We start from the raw sequence: 23,857 nt of genomic DNA, 5'->3' as shown, positions 1-23,857 counted from the left end.
TCACACAATGTGAGCACATGCTCAATGATTGAGCTTTTCTCCCTTACTTCGCAAGCCAAGAAACTTGTCAGAGGTCTCACACCTTTCAACGCGTGCACGAGCCTGAAATCCTAATTTCAGCTCTTGGAACATCTCATATGTTCCGTGACGTTCAAAACGTCTTCGTCGCCTCAATTCTAAGCCGTTAAGCACTATGCACAGAACAATCACGTAATCATCAAAAGCGTGTATGTGAGATGTTCGCAACATCCACACATGATGCTCGGGGTTCAGCACACCGATCGGTGCATTAAGGACATAAGCCTTAGGTGCAGCAATGAAGACAACCCTCAGTTTACGGACCTAGTCCGCATAATTGCTACTATCATCTTTCAACTAAATTTTCTCTAGGAACATATCAAAAACAGTAGAGATACTACGCAAGCTACAACATAATTTGCAAAGAGCTTTTGACTACGTTCATGATAATTGAGTTTAGCTAATCATATTACTAATAAACTCCCACTCAAATTGACACCCCTCTAGGCATTCGAGTGTCACATGATCCAAATTCACAAACTCAAGTCTGATCATCACGTGAGTTGAGTTTAGCTTCAATGGTGAAAATCTCCATGTTGATCATATCCACTAAATGACTCATGCTCGACCTTTCGGTCTCCTGTGTTCTGAGGCCATGTCTGTACATGCTAGGCTCGTCATGTTTAACCCGAATGTTCCGCGTGTGCAACTGTTTTGCACCCATTGTATGTGAACGTTGAGTCTATCACACCCGATCATCACGTGGTGTCTCGAAACGACGAACTATCTCAATGGTGCACAGTCCGGGAGAACACCATTTTATCTTGAAACTTTAGTGAGGGGTCACCTTATAATGCTACTGCCGTCCTAAGCAAAATAGGGTGCATATAAGGGTTACCATCACTTGCAAATCATAAGTGACATGATATGGCCATGAACTTGTGCTTCTTGATCTCCATCACCAAAGCACCGGCATGATCTCCATCATCACCGGCGCCACACCATGATCTCCATCATTGTGCTGCCATCGAGGTTGTAGTTCTAATTATGTTGTTACTACTAAAGTTACTACTAGTGATAAAGCAAAGAATCTCCAAGCGCAAAATAATTAAAGACAACCCTATGGTTCCTGCTGGTTGCCGTAGCATCGATGTGCAAGTCGATATTTAACTATTACAACATGATCATCTCATACATCCAATATATCATATCATGTCTTTGGACAGGTCACATCACATGCATACCCTGCAAAAGCAAGTTAGACATCCTCTAATTTGTTGTTGCATGTTTTACGTGGCTGCTATGGGTATCTAGTATAATCGCATCTTACGCAAAACCACAACGGTAATATGCAAGTTGCTATTTAACCTTCTCCAAGGTCCGCCTCGATCAAATCCGATTCAACTAAAGTTGAAGAAATAGGCACCCGCCAGTCATCTTTATGCAACAAGTTGCATGTTAGTCGATGAAACCGGTCTCTTGTAAGCGTACGAGTAATGTTGGTCCAGGCCGCTTTAATCCAACAATACCGCCGAATCAAGAAAAGACTAAGGAGGGTAGAAAATTGAACATCAACGCCCACAAACTCTTTTGTGTTCTAGCCGAGATATTATCCACGCATGAACCTACCTCATGATTCCACTGTTGTGGAACGTTGCATGGGAAACAAAAAAATTCCTACGCACACGCAATACCTATCCATGGTGATGATCATCTACAAGAGGAGAGATCGGATCCACATACCCTTGTAGATTGCTAAGCGGAAGTGTATATAATGCGGTTGATGTAGTGGAATATCATCGCGATCCAAATCGCATCACGTCCCGCGATCTCATCACGATCCGTCCCGCGATCCCATCACGATCCTTCCCGATATAGTGCCGAACGGACGGCACATCCACGTTCAGCACACGTACAGCTCGATGACGATCACCGCCTTCTTGATCAAGCAAGAGGGGCAGAGAGATAGATGAGTTCTCCAGCATGGTGGCGTGGTGGTGGTGGTGGTGAACTAATCCAGAATGGCTTCATCTAAGCACCGCTCAAACTAGACTAGAGGAAAAACAGATCTAGAGAGAGGGCATCACGTGGCTAATTTCTATGTGTCAAAACCCTCAAAACTTCTAGTATATATAGGAGGAGGGGAGAGCATGCAACCTTGGCCCCTACTCCAAGGAGAAGGGGTTGTCCGAACCCTACAAGGAAGAGTCCAACTGCTCACAAGGGAGGTGGACTACTTTGGGAGGAATCCTCCTTCCTTTCCTTTTAAAGGACTTTTGCCTTTTATCTCCACTCCTAGACGCATGTGCCTTTGAGAGAGGCTTAGGCCATCCCACCAAGGGCTGGTTCACCTCCTCTCATAGCCCATAAGGATCTTGGGTCGTCTCGTCCCTCCCGATGGTCCCTCGGCACCCTCCCGGCACTCCCAGTACACTACCGATGAGCCCGAAACTTTTCCGGTGACCAAAACAGGACTTACTATATATCAATCTTTACCTCTGAACCATTCCGGAGCTCCTCGTTACATCCAGGATCTCATACGAGACTCCGAACAACCTTCGGTCACCAGCACCTATAACTCAACTATACGAAAACGTCACCGAACCTTAAGTGTGCAGACCCTGGGGGTTCGAGAACTATGCAGACATGACCTGAGACACTCTCCGGTCAATAACCAATAGCGGGACCTCTATGTCCATATTGGCTGCTACATATTCTACGAAGATCTCTATCGGTTGAACCTCTATGTCAAGGATTCAGTTAATCCCGTATGATGTTCCCTTTGTCCTTCGGTATGTTACTTGCCCGAGATTCGATCGTCGGTATCTCCATACCTAGTTAAATCTCGTTATCGACAAGTCTCTTTACTCGTTCCATAATGCAAGATCTCATGACTAACTCCTTAGTCACATTTCTTGCAATGCTTGTTGTGATGTTGAATTACCGAGTGGGCCCCGAGATACATCCCCGTCACACGGAGTGAAAAATCCCAGTCTTGATCCATGCCAACCCAACAGACACCTTCGGAGGTACCTGTAGAGCACCTTTATAGTCACCCGGTTACGTTGCAATGTTTGATACACACAAGGTATTCCTCCGGTGTCCGGGAGTTGCATGATCTCATGGTCGTAGGAACAAATACTTTGACATGTAGACAACACTAGCAATAAACTCACGCGATCATATGCCACGTTCATAGTTTGGGTCTTGTCCATCACATCATTCTCCTAATGATGTGATCATGTTATCAAGTGACAACACTTGTCTATGGTCAGGAAACCTTGACCATCTTTGATCAACGAGCCAGTCAACTAGAGGCTCACTAGGGATAGTGTGTTGTCTATGTATCCACACATGTATTTGAGTTTCCAATCAATACAATTCTAGCATGGATAATAAACGATCATCATGAACAAGGAAATATAATAATAACTAATTTATTATTGCCTCTAGGGCATATTTCCAACAGTCTCCCACTTGCACTAGAGTCAATAATCTAGTTCACATCACTATGTGATTGTAATGAATCTAACACCCATACAGTTCTGGGGTTTTGTCATGTCTTGCTTGTGAGAGAGGTTTTTAGTCAATGGGTCTGAATCTTTCAGATCCATGTGTCCTTTACTAATCTCTATGTCATCCTGCAGATGCTTCTACTTCACGCCATTTGGAACTATTCCAAATGACTGCTCCACTATATGAATCCAATACCAACCTCTTGTGTTCCACCTTGCCCCCACCTCTGCTTCTCCGTCGCCATCCCTCCCCTCCGCCAGGGAGTAACACTCATCCATCATTGGAGCTGTCCACGACATCCTTCCCATTTGATCCTACGCCATTCATTCCAACAAACCACCAGCACATTGATGTGGAGGGCCGTCCTGCTAGGGTTCATGTGGTCGCCGGTGCGGTGGCTCCAACACACCTGAACTTGGCTATCACCATCATTGTCCCAATGCCTAATCTACAGGTGACTTTCGCAACTATGGGTGCAGTTCTAGGGGATTTTCTCTCCGAGGTCAAGCATATGGGTTTTTCGGAAATCTACCCATGCCCTTTAGGTCAAGCATATGTCCTTCTGGATAGTGTTTTTGATTGCGATGGGTTGTTCCTGAATAGGTCACATGCTTTTACGGATGTCCATGTTATCTTCCAAAAGCACAATGAAAGTCTAAATTGGAGGAGACTTACACTCAATGGAGAAGTTTCTTTATTGTTATCTGATTTTTTATGACCCACAAGTATAGGGGATCAATCGTAGTCCTTTCGATAAGTAAGAGTGTCGAACCCAACGAGGAGCAGAAGGCTCTGATAAATAGTTTTCAGCAAGGTAATAACTGCAAGCACTGAAAGTAGCGGTAACAAGTGATGGTGTACTGAGGTGAAACGTAGCAAGTGAAAAGTAACAAGTAACAAGTATTAGCAACGGTGCAGCAAAGTGGCCAAATCCCTTTTGTAGCAAGGGACAAGCTTGAGCAAAGTCTTACAGGAGGAAAAGCGCTCCCGAGGACACACGGGAATTTCTGTCATGCTAGTTTCATCATGTTCATATGATTCGCGTTCGTTACTTTGATAGTTTGATATGTGGGTGGACCCGCGCTTGGGTACTGCCCTTACTTGGACAAATATCACACTTATGATTAACCCATCTCGCAAGCATCCGCAACTACGAAAGAAGAATTAAGACAACGTCTAACCATAGCATTAAACTAGTGGATCCAAATCAGCCCCTTACGAAGCAACGCATAGACTGGGGTTTAAGCTTCTGTCACTCTAGCAACCCATCATCTACTTACTACTCCCCAATGCCTTCCTCTAGGCCCAAATATGGTGAAGTGTTATGTAGTCGACGTTCACATAACACCACTAGAGGAAAAGACAACATACATCATATCAAAATACCGAACGAATACCAAATTCAGATGACTATTATTAGCAAGACTTATCCCATGTCCTCAAGAACAAAAGTAACTACTCACAAAGCATAATCATAATCATGATCAGATGTGTAATGAGTAGCATCAAGGATCTGAACATAAACTCTTCCACCAAGTAATCCAACTAGCATCAACTGCAAAGAATAATCAACACTACTAGCAACCTTACAAGTACCAATTGGAGTCGCGAGACGGAGATTGGTTATAAGAGATGAAGTGGGGTTTGGAGAGGAGATGGTGCTGATGAAGATGTTGATGGAGATGACTCCCCTCCGACGAGAGGAGTGTTGGTGATGACGATGGTGACGATTTCCCCCTCCGGAAGGGAAGTTTCCCCGGCAGGATCGTCCTGCCGGAGCTCTAGATTGGTTCTGCTCAAGTTTCGCCTCGTGGCGGCGGAGAATCCATGAAAAAGCTCCACTCTGATTTTTTCCTAGACGAAACCCTTCATATAGCCAAAGAGGGGGGCCAGTGGGCCACCAGGGTGCCCACAAGCCCAGTAGCCGTCGCCAGGAGGGTGGCGGCTACCAGGTTTGTGGGCCCCTGGCAGCTCCCCTCTGACACTTCTTTCGCCCAGTATTTTTTATATATTCCCAAAAAATTCCATGTTGATTTTCAGGGCATTTGGAGTTGCGCAGAATAGAGGACTCAGACTTGCTCCTTTTTGAGTCTAGAATTCCAGCTACCGGTATTCTCCCTCTTCAAATAAACCTTGCAAAATAAGAGAGAAAAGGCATAAGTATGGTACCACAAAGTAATATAACAGTCCATAAAGCGATAAATATCAACATGAAAGCATGATGCAAAATGGGCGTATCAACTCCCCCAAGCTTAGACCTCGCTTGTCCTCAAGCGAAAACCAAGATCCATAAACATGTCCACATGTTTAGGGATGAAGGTGTCGATAAAACATAATACGGACATGAGGGCATCATGATCACACATAGAACAACAATACATCATAAAGATTCTTACGGGAAAGTAACAATTCCTTCACAAAGCAAAGTATGAAGCAAAAACCTTACCGAGAAGTAGCCAACAACAATCCATAGTCATTGAAGCAGTTGCAATTTATCATAACATCACAAAGAGTCAAATAAGAGCTTGTAAAGCAAACCCACATACTCAATCATCTCTTTTGTTTTCCACAATTGTTACAATTCACGTGGTACTCATGGTATCAAAGTTTCAGCTGGACACAGAGAAGGATAGGGGCTTATAGTTTTGCCTCCCAACCATTTACCTCAAGGGTAAAGTCGACAATAATAAAGCATAAGTACTCATCTCCAAGTTGATATATGAATATAGATCTTTCCCTAGCTTGTGACAGTAGCCAAGACAAAGGCAAAAGAGGGAATTGGTGAAGATCACCATGACTCTTTCAAGGGCAAAAAGTAAAGGTACAAGATAGGCCATTCACAGAGGGAAGCAGAGGTTGTCATGCGCAACGTCACTTTATATTACCTCCTGTGATAAAGAACTTTATTATGTAGTCTGTCGCTTTTATGTCTTCCTCATCACAGGTTCATACAAAGCTTATTTTCCACACACTAATAGATCATACATATTAGAGAGCAATTTTTATTTCTTGCACCGATGAAAACTTACTTGAGGGATCTTATTCAATCCATAGGTAGGTATGGTGTCCACTTATGGCAAAACTGTTGGGGATCGTCGCATGGGAAACAAAATTTTCCTACGCGCACGAAGACCTATCATGGTGATGTCCATCTACGAGAGGGGGTATTCGATCTACGTACCCTTGTAGACCGCACAGCAGAAGCGTTAGTGAACGCGGTTGATGTAGTGGAACATCCTCACGTCCCTCGATCTGCCCCGCGAACCATCCCGCGATGAGTCCCACGATCTAGTGCCGAACGGACGACACCTCCGCGTTCAGCACACGTACAGCTCGACGATGATCTCGGCCTTCTTGATCCAGCAAGAGAGACGGAGAGGTAGATGAGTTCTCCGGCAGCGTGACGGCGCTCCAGAGGTTGGTGGTGATCTAATCTCAGCAGGGCTCCGCCCGAGCTCCACAGAAACGCGATCTAGAGGTAAAACCGTGGAGATATGTGGTCGGGCTGCCGTGGCAAAGTTGTCTCAAATCAGCCCTAAAACCTCCATATATATATATAGGGGGAAGAGGGGGAGCCTTGCCTTGGGGTCCAAGGACCCCCAAGGGGTTCGGCCGAGCCAAGGGGGGCAACCCTCCCCTTCCAAACCGAGTCCAACTAGGTTTGGAAGGAGGAGTCCTTCCCCCTTTTCCCACCTCCTCTTTTTTTTCTTTTCTCTTTGATTTTCTTCCTATGGCGCATATGTCCTTCCCCCCGTATGTCATTCCCTTTGTCCTTCGGTATGTTACTTGCCCGAGATTCGATCGTCAGTATCCGCATACCTATTTCAATCACGTTTACCGGCAAGTCTCTTTACTCGTTCCGTAATACAAGATCCCGCAACTTACACTAAGTCACATTGCTTGCAAGGCTTGTGTGTGATGTTGTATTACCGAGTAGGCCCCGAGATACCTCTCCATCACACGGAGTGACAAATCCCAGTCTCGATCCATATTAACTCAACGAACACCTTCGGAGATACCTGTAGAGCATCTTTATAGTCACCCAGTTACGTTGCGACGTTTGATACACACAAGGCATTCCTTCGGTGTTAGTGAGTTATATAATCTCATGGTCATAGGAACAAATACTTGACACGCAGAAAACTATAGCAACAAAATGACACGATCAACATGCTACGTCTATTAGTTTGGGTCTAGCCCATCATGTGATTCTCCTAATGACGTGATCCAGTTATCAAGCAACAACACCTTGTTCATAATCAGAAGACCCTGACTATCTTTGATCAACTGGCTAGCCAACTACAGGCTTGCTAGGGACAGTGTTTTGTCTATGTATCCACACATGTATACAAGTCTTTATTCAATACAATTATAGCATGGATAATAAACGATTATCTTGATACAGGAATTATAATAATAACTATATTTATTATTGCCTCTAGGGCATAATTCCAACAGTCTCCCACTTGCACTAGAGTCAATAATCTAGCCTTCACATTATCATGCGAATTACATTGTAATAAATCTAACACCCATAGAGTTCTGGTGTTGATCATGCTTTGCCCGTGGAAGAGGTTTAGTCAGCGGGCCTGCTACATTCAGATCCATGTGCACTTTGCATATATTTACGTCCTCCCCTTCGACGTAGTCGCGGATGAGGTTGAAGCGTCGTTTGATGTGTCTGGACTTCTTGTGAAACCGTGGTTCCTTTGCTAGGGCAATGGCACACGTGTTGTCACAGAACAAGGTTATTGGATTCAGTGCGCTTGGCACTACTCCAAGATCCGTCATGAACTGCTTCATCCAGACACCCTCCTTAGCCGCCTCCGAGGCAGCCATGTACTCCGCTTCACATGTAGAATCTGCTATGACGCTTTGCTTGGAACTGCACCAGCTTACCGCACCCCCATTAAGAATAAATACGTATCCGGTCTGCGACTTAGAGTTGTCCGGATCTGTGTCAATGCTTGCATCGATGTAACCCTTTACGGCGAGCTCTTCGTCACCTCGATACACGAGAAACATCTCCTTAGTCCTTTTCAGGTACTTCAGGATATTCTTGACCGCCGTCCAGTGATCCACTCCTGGATTACTCTGGAACCTGCCTGCCATACTTATGGCCAAGCTAACGTCTGGTCTAGTGCACATCATTGCATACATGATAGAACCTATGGCTGAAGCATAGGGGACGGTTCTCATATGCTCTCTATCCTCATCACTTGCTGGGCACTGAGTCTTACTCAATCTCGTACCTTGTAAAACTGGCAAGAACCCTTTCTTGGACTATTCCATTTTGAACCTCTTCAAAACTTTATCAAGGTATGTGCTTTGTGAAAGTCCTATCAGGCGTTTTGATCTATCCATGTAGATCTTAATGCCTAGAATGTAAGCAGCTTCTCCTAGGTCCTTCATAGAGAAACTTTTATTCAAGTAATCCTTTATGCTCTCCAAAAACTCTACTTTGTTTCCAATCAGCAATTTATCATCCACATATAATATTAGAAACGCCACAAAGCTCCCACTCACTTTCTTGTAAATACAAGATTCTCCAACCACTTGTATAAACCCAAATGCTTTGATCACCTCATGAGAGCGTTTGTTCCAACTCCGAGATGCTTGCACCAGTCCATAAATGGATCGCTGGAGCTTGCACACCTTGTTAGCATTCTTAGGATCGACAAAACCTTTGGGTTGCATCATATACAACTCTTCCTTAAGGAAACCGTTAAGGAACGCCGTTTTGACATCCATCTGCCAGATTTCATAATCGAAAAATGCAGCTATTGCTAACATGATTCTGACGGACTTAAGCATCGCTACGGGTGAGAATGTCTCATCGTAGTCAACTCCTTGAACTTGTGAAAAACCCTTTGCCACAAGTCGAGCTTTATAAACGGTCACATTGTCGTCAACGTCCGTCTTCTTCTTAAAGATCCATTTGTTCTGAATAGCCTTGCGGCCCTCAGGTAGTACTTCCAAAGTCCATACTTTGTTCTCATATATGGATCCTATCTCGGACTTCATGGCTTCTAGCCATTTGTTGGAATCTGGGCCCACCATTGCTTCTTCATAATTTGCAGGTTCATTGTTGTCTAACAACATGATTGACATGACGGGATTACCGTACTACTCTCGAGCAGCACGTGGTCTCGTCGACCTGCATGGTTCGACAGGAACTTGAACCGGAGTTTCATGATCATCATCATTAACTTCCTCCTCAACCGGCGTTGCAATGACAGAGGTTTCCCCTTAACCTGCGCCACCATCTAGCTGGATGAGAGGTTCGACAACCTCATCAAGTTCTATCTTCCTTCCACTCAATTCTCTCGAGAGAAACTCCTTCTCGAGAAAAGCTCCGTTTTTAGCAATAAGCACTTTGCCCTCGCATTTGAGATAGAAGGTGTACCCAACTGTCTCTTTTGGGTAACCTACGAAGATGCACTTTTCCGCTTTGGGTTCCAGCTTTTCAGGCTGAAGCTTTTTGACATAAGCATCACATCCCCAAACATTAAGAAACGACAACTTTGGACTTTTGCCATACCACAGTTCGTATGGTGTTGTCTCAACGGATTTTGATGGTGCCCTATTTAAAGTGAATGCAGTTGTTTCTAATGCATAACCCCAAAACGATAACGACAAATCGGTAAGAGAGATCATAGATCGCACCATCTCTAATAAAGTACAATTACAACGTTCGAACACACCATTACGCTGTGGTGTTCCAGGCGGTGTCAACTGTGAAACAATTCCACATTGTCTTAAGTGAGCACCAAACTCGAAACTCAGATATTCACCCCCACGATCAGACCGTAGGAACTTGATCTTCTTGTTATGATGATTTTCAACTTCACTCTGAAATTGCTTGAACTTTTCAAATGTTTCAGACTTGTGCTTCATTAAGTAGACATAACCATATCTACTCAAATCGTCAGTGAAGGTGAGAAAATAATGATATCCGCCGCGTGCCTCTACGCTCATCGGACCGCACACATCGGTATGTATGATTTCCAACAAGTCACTTGCACGCTCCATTGTTCCGGAGAACGGAGTTTTAGTCATCTTGCCCATGAGGCATGGTTCGCACGTGTCAAGTGAATCAAAGTCAAGTGACTCCAAAAGTCAATCGGCATGGAGTTTCTTCATGCGCTTTACACCAATATGACCTAAGCGGCAGTGCCATAAAAATATGGCGCTATCATTGTTAACTCTAACTCTTTTGGTCTCAATGTTATGTATGTGTGTATCACTATCAAGATTCAATATGAACAATCCTCTCACATTGGGTGCATGACCATAAAAGATGTTACTCATAGAAATAGAACAACCATTATTCTCTGACTTAAAAGAGTAACCGTCTCGCAATAAACAAGATCCAGATATAATGTTCATGCTCACCGCAGGCACTAAATAACAATGATTCAAGTTCATAACTAATCCTGATGGTAACTGAAGTGAAACTGTGCCGACGGTGATTGCATCAACCTTGGAACCATTTCCTACGTGCATCGTCACTTCATCTTTCGCCAGCCTTCGTCTATTCCGCAGTTCCTGTTTCGAGTTGCAAATATGAGCAACATAACCGGTATCGAATACCCAGGCACTACTACGAGAGCCGGTTAAGTACACATCAATAACATGTATATCAAATATACCTAATTTTTCTTTGGCCTCCTTCTTATCAGCCAGATACTTGGGGCAGTTGCGCTTCCACTGACCCATACCCTTGCAATAGTAACACTCTATTTCAGGCTTAGGTCCAGCTTTGGGTTTCTTCGTCGGATTGGCAACAGGCTTGCCGCTCTTCTTTGAATTACCCTTCTTGCCTTTGCCGTTTCTCTTGAAACTAGTGGTCTTATTCACCATCAACACTTGATGCTCTTTACGGAGTTCACACTCTGCGACTTTCAGCATCGCAAACAACTCGCCGGGTAACTTGTTCATCCCTTGCATGTTGTAGTTCAACACAAAGCCTTTATAGCTTGGCGGCAGTGATTGAAGGATTCTGTCAGTGATAGCCTCTTGCGGGAGTTCAATCCCCAGCTCAGCTAGACGGTTTGAGTACCCAGACATTTTGAGCACATGTTCACTGACAGACGAGTTCTCCTCCATCTTGCAAGCATAGAATTTATCGGAGGTCTCATACCTCTGGATCCGGGCGTTCTACTGAAAGATGAACTTCAACTCCTGGAACATCTCAAATGCTCCATGACGCTCAAAGCGACGTTGAAGTCCCGGTTCTAAGCCATACAAGACTGCACATTGAACTACTGAGTAGTCCTCCTTACGTGTTAACCAAGCGTTCTTAACATCCTGGTCAGCCGTAGCGGGTGGTTCATCTCCTAGCGCAGCATTAAGGACATAATCCTTCTTCCCAGCTTGTAAGACTAGCTTAAGATTACGAGCCCAAGCTACAAAGTTGCTTCCATCATCTTTCAACTTAGCTTTCTCTAGGAACGTATTAAAATTCAGGGTGACTGTCGCGTGAGCCATGATCGACAACACAAATATATTCAAAGTGGACTTAGACTATGTTCAAGATAATTAGAGTTTAACTTAATCAAATTACTTGCTAAACTCCCACTCAAAAAGTACATCTCTCTGGTCATTTGAGCGGTTCATGATCCACTTACACTAGCTCAAGTCCGATCATCACGTGAGTTGAGTATAGTTTCAGTGGTAAGCATCCCTATGCTAATCATATCATCTATATGATTCATGATCGACCTTTCGGTCTCATGTGTTCCGAGGCCATGTCTGCACATGCTAGGCTCGTCAAGCTTAACCCGAGTGTTCTGCGTGTGCAACTATTTTGCACCCGTTGTATGTGAATGTTGAGTCTATCACACCCGATCATCACGTGGTGTCTCGAAACGACGAACTGTAGCAACGGTGCACAGTCGGGGAGAACACAATTTCGTCTTGAAATTTTAGTGAGAGATCACCTTATAATGCTACCGTCGTTCTAAGCAAAATAAGGTGCATAAAAGGATTAACATCACATGCAATTCATAAGTGACATGATATGGCCATCTTCACGTGCTCCTTGATCTCCATCACCAAAGCACCGGCACGATCTTCTTGTCACCGGCGCCACACTATGATCTCCATCAACGTGTCGCCATCGGGGTTGTCGTGCTACTCATGATATTACTACTAAAGCTACATCCTAGCAAAATAGTAAACGCATCTGCAAGCACAAACGTTAGTTTAAAGACAACCCTATGGCTCCTCCCGGTTGCCATACCATCGACGTGCAAGTCGATATTATCTATTACAACATGATCATCTCATACATCCAATATATCACATCACATCATTGGCCATATCACATCAGAAGCATACCCTGCAAAAACAAGTTAGACGTCCTCTAATTTTGTTGTTGCATGTTTTACGTGGTGACCATGGGTATCTAGTAGGATCGCATCTTACTTACGCAAACACCACAACGGAGATATATGAATTGCTATTTAACCATATACAAGGACCTCCTCGGTCAAATCCGATTCAACTAAAGTTGGAGAAACTGACACTTGCCAGTCATCTTTGAGCAACAAGGTTACTCGTAGCGATGAAACCAGTCTCTCGTAAGCGTACGAGTAATGTCGGTCCAAGCCGCTTCAATCCAACAATAGCGCGGAATCAAGAAAAGACTAAGGAGGGCAGCAAAACGCACATCACCGCCCACAAAAACTTTTGTGTTCTACTCGAGAAGACATCTACGCATGAACCTAGCTCATGATGCCACTGTTGGGGAACGTCGCATGGGAAACAAAATTTTCCTACGCGCACGAAGACCTATCATGGTGATGTCCATCTACAAAAGGGGTATTCGATCTACGTACCCTTGTAGACCGCACAGCAGAAGCGTTAGTGAACGCGGTTGATGTAGTGGAACATCCTCACGTCCCTCGATCCGCCCCGCGAACCGTCCCGCGATCAGTCCCACGATCTAGTGCCGAACGAATGACACCTCCGCGTTCAGCCGACGTACAGCTCGACGATGATCTCGGCCTTCTTGATACAGCAATTGAGACGGAGAGGTAGATGAGTTCTCCGGCAGCATGACGGTGCTCCGGAGGTTGGTGGTGATCTAATCTCAACAGGGCTCCGCCCGAGGTGTGCAGAAACGCAATCTAGAGGTAAAACCGTGGAGATATGTGGTCGGGCTGCCGTGGCAAAGTTGTCTCAAATCAGCCCTAAAACCTCCGTATATATAAGGGGAAGAGGGGGGGAGCCTTGCCTTGGGGTCCAAGGACCCCCAAGGGGTTCGGCCGAGCCAAGGGGGGCAACCCTCCCCTTGCAAACCGAGTCCAACTAGGTTTGGAAGGAGGAGTCCTTACCCCTTTTCCCACCTCCTCTTTTTTTCTTTTCTCTTTGATTTTCTTCCTATGGCGCATATGCACTTCTTGGGCTGTACCACCAGCCCACTAAGGGCTGGTGCGCCACCCCCAAGGCCTAAGGGCTTCCCCGGGGTGGGTTGCCCCCCCCCCCCCCGGTGAACACCCGGAACCCATTCGTCATTCCCGGTAACTCCGAAAACCTTCCCGAAACCAAATGAGGTCATCCTATATATCAATCTTCGTTTCCGGACCATTCCGGAAACCCTCGTAACGTCCGTGATCTCATCTGGGACTCCAAACAACATTCGGTAACCAACCATATAACTCAAATACGCATAAAACAACGTCGAACCTTAAGTGTGCAGACCCTGCGGGTTCGAGAACTATGTAGACATGACCCGAGAGACTCCTCGGTCAATATCCAATAGCGGGACCTGGATGCCCATATTGGATCCTACATATTCTACGAAGATCTTATCGTTTGAACCTCAGTGCCAAGGATTCATATAATCCCGTATGTCATTCCCTTTGTCCTTCGGTATGTTACTTGCCCGAGATTCGATCGTCAGTATCCGCATACCTATTTCAATCACGTTTACCGGCAAGTCTCTTTACTCGTTCCGTAATACAAGATCCCGCAACTTACACTAAGTCACATTGCTTGCAAGGCTTGTGTGTGATATTGTATTACCGAGTAGGCCCCGAGATACCTCTCCGTCACACGGAGTGACAAATCCCAGTCTCGATCCATATTAACTCAACGAACACCTTTGGAGATACCTGTAGAGCATCTTTATAGTCACCCAGTTACGTTGCGACGTTTGATACACACAAGGCATTCCTTCGGTGTTAGTGAGTTATATAATCTCATGGTCATAGGAACAAATACTTGACACGCAGAAAACTATAGCAACAAAATGACACGATCAACATGCTACGTCTATTAGTTTGGGTCTAGCCCATCATGTGATTCTCCTAATGACGCGATCCAGTTATCAAGCAACAACACCTTGTTCATAATCAGAAGACCCTGACTATCTTTGATCAACTGGCTAGCCAACTAGAGGCTTGCTAGGGACAGTGTTTTGTCTATGTATCCACACATGTATACAAGTCTTTATTCAATACAAATATAGCATGGATAATAAACGATTATCTTGATACAGGAATTATAATAATAACTATATTTATTATTGCCTCTAGGGCATAATTCCAACGAAAACTGGGTTGAAGGTTTATGGATGCACAAGTAGTATCTCTACTTGGTGCGGGAGTTTTGGCTAATATGAGGTGGAAGCAATCGTCACATCCTAAGGGATCTCTAGACATATAACATTGTTTGGAACCAAGCAAACACAATTCATTATGTTGTCTTCCTTGTCCAACATCTACTTCTAAGCATGTAATAGTTTCGGGAGTGCTCACAATTATAGAAAGTGTCTAAGATGATATATTTATATGTGAACCTCTCTTTCCCTATTACTTCTTATTAATTGCAACAATGACTGGGGTCTATGTTGGTCTATTCTCAACAAGTTTCAATCATCATACTTGTTATATGTGAAGCTATCACTTTCCATAAGATCATCTCACGATCTTTCATGCTATCATTCTTTTAATATTTTTTATCATGGCACAAAACAAAGCCCTTGACTAAGATACTCTTTATTATATAGCTCGCAAGCTCGAATACATCAGGGGTGACACAAAGAAAAAGACTCAAACTAAACACTAAAAACTTATTCCACTAAGGGAAGAGATAAAAACTGAAAAGGAAAGAACTAAAACAAAGGTAAAAGAAAAAGATATAAAGGTGATACGATACCAGGGCAACTCCCCCAAGCTTGGCAAAAGCCAAGGGGATTGCCCATACCAATGCTTAGTTGTCTTCCTTTGGTGGTGATGGTGGTGGTGTTGTTGAAGTAGTCTGATCCTCCGTCTTCCAAGGCATAGGTGCTCCATCATGGCAGGATGAACGAGTCGCTGGAATCCTCAAATCTGCAGCCAACCGTATTGATTTAAATCTATACTCATACTCACAGTTTTGGTTCTGCAGGTCATAGATCTGGCCCTGAAGTTGATCAACCCTGTCATAGAGCCTGGAGAGGTGCTTCCCAATGTCAATGGCATCCATCTTATGATTGTTGGTGAAGTCCATGATCGTCATGTGGTTGGCGTTGAGTCCACGCTCCACCATCCCTTGGGACTTGAATATTTGTTGCTCCATTGCTTCGAGCCTCGTCTCCATGCTTTCGGTCTTCTTAGGCCCCTCAACATCATGGATGTGCAACATCCTCTCACTCATCTTGATATATTGAGGGTGTTTCCGCACTTCCGTGTGGTAGGGATTGATGACCTTCTCGAAGATCTTGTTCTTAGGAGCTTTTCGGGAAGTCATGACGATCTAGATTTGCGACAGAAACAGGCTCGAAACGAAAATAGAGGAAAACTGCAAGATACGGAGATCAAAACCCTCGGGCGTATATATAATGTTTTTTCTGGACCAGAAGGAGTGCTCCGCAAGAAAACGGAGTCCGGGAGGCACACGAGGTGCCCACAAGCCTTGTAGCCGCCGCCAGGGGGGCAGGTGGCGGCTACCAAGCTTGTGGCCGCCTCATGCGCTCTCCGGACTGCTTTTTATTTTTCTAACTTTCCAAAAATTCCAAAACAGAGAAAATTTCCTACTGGAATAGTTTCGGAGTCCAATTACTTACCAAAACACATACTTCTTCGTTTTCAGGGTCTGAAACAGGCTGATAAACATCCCTTATGTACTCCTGTGGAGTTATGATATTGATGATATTGGTCTCAACGTTTGTGGGAGTGCCAGAGATATAATGCTTGATTCTTTGCCCATTTACCACTCTAGGAAAATTACCTTCCGTGTTATTGATTTTGATGGCACCGGAACGATATACTTCCTCGACAACGTAAGGACCTTCCCATTTAGAGAGAAGCTTGCCTGCGAAGAATCTTAAGCGAGAATTGTATAGAAGGACATAATCACCTACATTGAACTCTCGTTTTTGTATTCTTTTATCGTGTCATCTCTTAACCTTTTCCTTGAACAACTTGGCATTCTCATATGCCTGGGCTCTCCATTCATCTAACGAGCTGATATCAAACAACCGCTTCTCACCGGCAAGTTTGAAATCAAAGTTGAGCTCTTTGATTGCCCAATAAGCTTTGTGTTCCACCTCAAGAGGTAAATGACAGGCCTTACCGTAAACCATTTTATACGGTGACATGCCCATGGGATTCTTATAAGAAGTCCTATAAGACCATAGTGCATCGTCAAGTTTGCTAGACCAATTCTTTCGAGATCTATTGACGGTCTTTTGCAAGATCAACTTGATCTCCCTATTACTCAACTCCACTTGACCACTAGACTCAGGATGATAAGGAGATGCAACTCTATGGTTGACATCAAACTTAGCTAGCATCTTGCGGAAAACACCATGAATGAAGTGTGAACCGCCATCAGTCATCAAGTATCTAGGGACTCCAAATCTTGGGAATATGACTTCTTTAAGCATCTTAATAGAGGTGTGGTGATCAGAATTTTTAGTGGGGATAGCTTCTACCCACTTAGTAACATAATCCATAGCAACTAAGATGTGAGTGTACTGCTACTGCAACAAAAGACCTTCCAATGGTGCCAGAAATAGGCACGTTGTTGGGAAATTATCTTGACGTGTCCCTCCCCGACAATGGCGCCAGGAATCCTTCAGTTGCGGCTACGCCTTAAGGGATTTCCTAGGCAAGTATGCAAAGGATTTCCCCCGTGGCCTTGGAGCCTTGCGTTGGTGTTCCCTCAAAGCGGAAAGGGTGATGTAGCGTAGCGGTGGTAAGTATTTCCCTCAGTTTGAGAACCAAGGTATCAATCCGATGGAGGAGTATCTCAAGATCCTGCACAAACACAAAAACTTCCTCCCAACGCTATGAAGGGGTTGTCAATCCCTTATAGATCGTTTGCGAAGTGAGAACTGAAAGCAACAAAGTAACAAAGCAAAGTAAAAGCGGAGGTGTAAACGATGGATGTGAATAGACCCGGGGGCCGTAGTGTTTACTGTCGAGGAATTTATAGAACGGCACAAAGTCATGACGATATCTATGCAATGATTATATCTATAGGCATCACGTCCAAAACAAGTAGACCGATACTTTCTGCATCTACTACTATTACTCCACACGTCGACCGCTATCTAGCATGCAACTAGTGTATTAAGTCCATAAGAACAGAGTAACGCCTTAAGCAAGATGACATGATGTAGAGGGATACCTTCATTAACCATAAAGTGGCACTTCTCCCAGTTCAAGACGAGGTTGGTATCTTTGCATCTCTGTAAGACTTGATCAAGGTTGCTGAGGCAATCGTCAAAGGAAGAACCGTAAACGGAGAAATCATCCATGAAAACCTCAACAATCTTTTCACAAATGTCAGAGAATATAGCCATCATACATCTTTGAAAGGTGGCAGGTGCATTGCATAAGCCAAAAGGCATACGTCTATAAGCAAAGGTACCAAAGGGGCAGGTGAAAGTGGCTTTCTCCTTATTAGATTGTGCAACAGCTATTTGCGAGAAACCTGAATAACCGTCTACAAAGCATAAGTGTGTGTGTTTAGATATCCTTTCTAGCATTTGGTCGATAAACAAGAAAGGATAATGGTCTTTCCTGGTTGCCTTGTTCAGTTTCCAAAAGTCTATCACCATCCTATAGCCAGTAATAATCCTTTGTGGGATTAGTTCATTCTTATCATCAGGAACGACGGTGATACCTCCCTTCTTAGGTACGCAATGTACTAGATTTACCCAATCACTATGAGCAACAGGATAAATGATTCCTGCTTCCAGAAGCTTTAATATTTCATTTCTCACGACCTCTTTCATCCTAGGATTTAATCTCCTTTGATGATCAGCAACTGGTTTAGAATAAGGATCGGTTTTAATCTTGTGCTGACATAAAGTGGGACTAATACCCTTAAGATCATCAAGAGTATATCCAATAGCCGCACGGTACTTCCTCAAAGTTTTTAATAACTTCTTCTCTTCGTGATTCGAGAGGTGAGCACTAATAATAATAGGATATATCTCCTACTCATCAAGGTAGGCATACTTAAGAGTATCTGGTAACTGTTTTAGCTCGAACACAGGATCACCCTTTGGTGGGGGATGATCCCCAAGCAGTTCAACAGGAAGATTATTCTTGAGAATAGGATATTGTTCTAAAACAATCTTATCTATCTCATCTCTTTCATCCATATGCATATCATTTTCATGCTCAAGCAGATATTGCTCTAAAGGATCCATAGGAGGTACGGCAATAGAGGCAAGAGCAATGATTTCATCCCTACCAGACGACTCTTTTTCATGGGGTTGTCCTCCAAACTTGGAGATGTTAAATTCATGAGACACACCCTTGAAACTAATAGTGACACACTGTTTAATGCAATCAATATGAGCATTGACAGTGTTGAGAAAGGGTCTACCAAATATGATGGGACAAAATCTATCTTGTGCAGTAGCAAGGAAGAGGAAGTCAGTAGGGTACTTCGTCTTACCACACAAGACTTCTCCATCTCGCACAATTCCCATAGGGCAGATAGTGTCTCTATTAGCTAGCGTAATAGTGACATAAATGGCTTCTAACTCAGCAGGTGCGATCTCATCTTTGATTTCATCGTATAGGGCCGGGGTATTGCACTAACACTAGCACCCATATCACATAAACCATGATAACAGTGATCTCCTATCTTGACAGAAACAACGGGAAGGCCAACTACAAGTCCGTATTTGTCTTTCCCGTGAGGTTTAGCAATTCTAGCGGAGTCCTCACAGAATTTGATAACATGCCCGTCTATGTCTTCGTCTAAGAGATCTTTGATAATAGCAACACTAGGTTCAACTCTAATTTCCTCAGGGGGTGCTAGTGGTCTAATGTAACCCCTACGTATCACAGTTGGAGCTTTAGAATAATCCTTTTTCCTAGCAGGGTAAGGTGGTTTCTCAGCGTAGGCACAAGGAACAATAGGATCACTAAAGGCAATGACTTTCTCTTCAACTAGATTGGGTTTAACTATGTTGACTTCTACAGGAGGATGATACTTAAACCACTTCTCTTTAGAAAGATCAACATGAGCAGCAAAAGATTCACATAGAGAAGCTACTATCTCAGAGTCAAGTCCATACTTCGCGCTAAAATCTCTAGAAGTGTTTGTTTCAACAAAAGATTTAACGCAATCAAACTGGAAATTCATACCTAACTCCTTACCTTCTTCAAGCTCCCAATCTTCAGAGTTACGTTTGATTCTTTCCAATAAATTCCACTTGTGGTCAATATCCTTCTTCATAAAAGAACCGGTACAAGAAGTGTCAAGCATGGTACGATCTTCATGAGAAAGCCGAGCATAAAAGTTTTGAGTGATAATTTCTCTCGAGAGCTCATGATTGGGGCATGAATATAGCATTGATTTAAGCCTCCCCCAAGCTTGAGCTATGCTTTCCCTGTCACGAGGCCAAAAGTTATAAATATAATTCCGATCACAATGTACTAAATGCATAGGATAAAACTTTTGATGAAATTCCAACTTCAACCGATTGGAGTCCCATGATCCAGTATCATCACATAGCCTATACCATGTCAACGCCTTATCCTTCAAAGATAAAGGAAATACTTTCTTATTTACCTCATCTTCGGGCAAACGTGCAAGCTTAAATAAACCACAAACTTCATCTACATAGATTAGATGCAAGTCTGGATGTGATGATCCATCTCGTGTAAAAGGATTAGCCAGCAGTTTCTCAAGCATACCCGAAGGAATTTCATAAAAGATATTTTCAGTAGGTACCTCAGGTTGGGGAGCAACTCCTCGTGCTTTCGTTCGTGGTGAAGATACCCCGAACAAAGTCCTCAAAGGAACAGTTTCCATAGTGACAAGTGACAATAAATTTCAGCACAGTATATAAATGTTTCCTTACCAAATTCCACTTACCAAAGGCACCTGCTCCCCGGCAACGGCGCCAGAAAAGAGTCCTTTCCATAAGTAAGAGTGTCGAACCCAACGAGGAGCAGAAGGCTCTGATAAATAGTTTTCAGCAAGGTAATAACTGCAAGCACTGAAAGTAGCGGTAACAAGTGATGGTGTAGGAGGTGAAACGTAGCAAGTGAAAAGTAACAAGTAACAAGTAGTAGCAACGACGCAGCAAAGTGGCCCAATCCCTTTTGTAGCAAGGGACAAGCCTGAACAAAGTCTTATAGGAGGAAAAGCGCTCCCAAGGACACACGGGAATTTCTGTCATGCTAGTTTCATCATGTTCATATGATTCGCGTTCGTTACTTTGATAGTTTGATAGTTTGATATGTGGGTGGACCGGCGCTTGGGTACTGCCCTTACTTGGACAAGCATGCCACTCATGATTAACCCCTCTCACAAGTATCCGCAACTACGAAAGAAGAAATAAGGCAACGTCTAACCATAGCATTAAACTAGTGGATCCAAATCAGCCCCTTACGAAGGAACGCGTAGACTTGGGTTTAAGCTTCTGTCACTCTAGCAACCCATCATCTACTTACTACTCCCCAATGCCTTCCTCTAGGCCCAAATATGGTGAAGTGTTATGTAGTCGACATTCACATTACACCACTAGAGGAAAAGACAACATAAATCATATCAAAATACCGAACGAATACCAAATTCACATGACTATTATTAGCAAGACTTATCCCATGTCCTCAGGAACAAAAGTAACTACTCACAAAGCATAATCATAATCATGATCAGAGGTGTAATGAGTAGCATCAAGGATCTGAACATAAACTCTTCCACCAAGTAATCCAACTAGCATCAACTACAAAGAGTAATCAACACTACTAGCAACCTTACAAGTACCAATCGGAGTCGCGAGACGGAGATTGGTCACAAGACATGAACTAGGGTTTGGAGAGGAGATGGTGCTGATGAAGATGATGATGGAGATGACTCCCCTCCGACAAGAGGAGTGTTGGTGATGACGATGACGATGATTTCCCCCTCCGGGAGGGAAGTTTCCCCGGCAGGATCGTCCTGTCGGAGCTCTAGATTGGTTCTGCTCAAGTTCAGCCTCGTGGCGGCGGAGAATCCACGAAAAAGCTCCACTCTGATTTTTTTCCTGGACGAAACCCTTCATATAGCAAAATAGGGGGGCCAGTGGGCCACCAGGGTGCCGACAAGCCCTGTAGCCGCCACTAGGGGGTGGCGGCTACCAGGCTTGTGGGCCCCTGGCAGCTCCCCCTTGACACTTCTTTTGCCCAGTATTTTTTATATATTCCCAAAAAATTCCACATTGATTTTCATGCCATTTGGAGTTGCGCAGAATAGAGGACTCAGACTTGCTCCTTTTCGAGTCCAGAATTCCAACTGCCGGTATCCTACCTCTTCAAATAAACCTTGCAAAATTTGAGAGAAAAGGCATAAGTATGGTACCACAAAGTAATATAACAGTCCATATAGCGATAAATATCAACATGAAAGCATGATGCAAAATGGACGTATCAATTTTCCATTTGACACAAGATGTATGCATGAACTCCAATGCTGTGAGAGGTTTTGGTAAGCTTATAGAATGGGACAGAATTAAGAGCACTAGAGCCAACGCGATGATCAAAGTGAGAGTTGAATAGTTGAGACATATCCTTGCTAGTTTGGTCATTGGAGAGGGAGATGACTTCCAGTCTGAATCTCATACTGTCCCAGTAGTTATCCTGCAGAAGAGGATGCTTGCGGCAGATGAACCACATGAAGATCCCATTAATCCTGTGGGCAACGCACATCCACTTCCGCATCAGCCACATCTCCATCTCAATCAAAATAACCACTCCATTGGGCCACTGCAACGCCATGAACATGATGATGTTCAGCAGGAACAAATACCAGACCTGAACCTGAAAAATGACCAAGTACATTTAGAGCTTGCACTTCACCAGCCACAACCTCAAATCCCTAATCCTTGGGAGCCCGAGGAGGAGGAAAAAGAGATGGACATTCCGGGTTGGGGACATTGGGCTCTTCCCCAACAAAACCCTCAGATTGACTTCAACTGCAGCTGATGCGTCTCCAACGTATCTATAATTTTTGATGGTTCCATGCTATTATCTTGTCAACTTTGGATGTTTTATATGCATGAATACGCTATTTTACATCTTTTTTGGGACTAACCTATTAACTCAGTGCCTTGTGCAAGTTTCTGTTTTTTCCGTGTTTTTGACCTTTTGAAGAAAAGAATATTAAACAGAGTCCAAACGGAATAAAACATGCGGGATGATTTTTTTTCCGTAATAGAAGATACGCAGGGGACTTGAGAACCAAGGCAGGAGACCTCGTGGGAGGTCACAAGCCCCCCAAGCGCGCCCTAGGGGGCGCGCCTGCCAGGCTTGTAGGCCCCACGTGCCTCCTTTGCCCTACCTCTTTCGCCTATAAATTCTCTAAAATCCCAAAACTAAAGAAGAGAGCCACGAAAATACTTTTCCGCCGCCGCAAGCTTCTGTCTCCACAAGATCCCATATGGGGGCCATTCTGGTGCCCTGCCGGAGGGGGATTCGGACACGGAGGGCTTCTTCATCAACACCATTGCCTCTCCGATGATGCGTGAGTAGTTCACCACAGACCTTCGGGGCCATAGCTAGTAGCTAGATGGCTTCTTCTCTCTCTTGGATATTCAATACAATGTTATCCATGATCTTCATGGAGATCTATCCGATGTAACTTTCTTTTGCGGTGTGTTTGTCGAGATCCGATAAATTGTGGATTTATGACCAGATTATCTATGAATATTATTTGAGTCTCCTCTCATCTCTTATATGCATAACTTCGTATCCTTGTAATTCTCTTGGAGTTATGGGTTTCGTTTGGCCAACTTGATCTATAATTCTTGCAATGGGAGAAGTGCTTGGTTTTGGGTTCATACCGTGCGGTGTCCTCACCCAGTGATAGAAAGGGTAGCGAG

This window comes from Hordeum vulgare, chromosome 6H (assembly GCF_904849725.1).
Source record: "Hordeum vulgare subsp. vulgare chromosome 6H, MorexV3_pseudomolecules_assembly, whole genome shotgun sequence".
NCBI lineage: Eukaryota > Viridiplantae > Streptophyta > Magnoliopsida > Poales > Poaceae > Hordeum > Hordeum vulgare.
Note: the sequence above shows the minus strand (reverse complement) of the source record.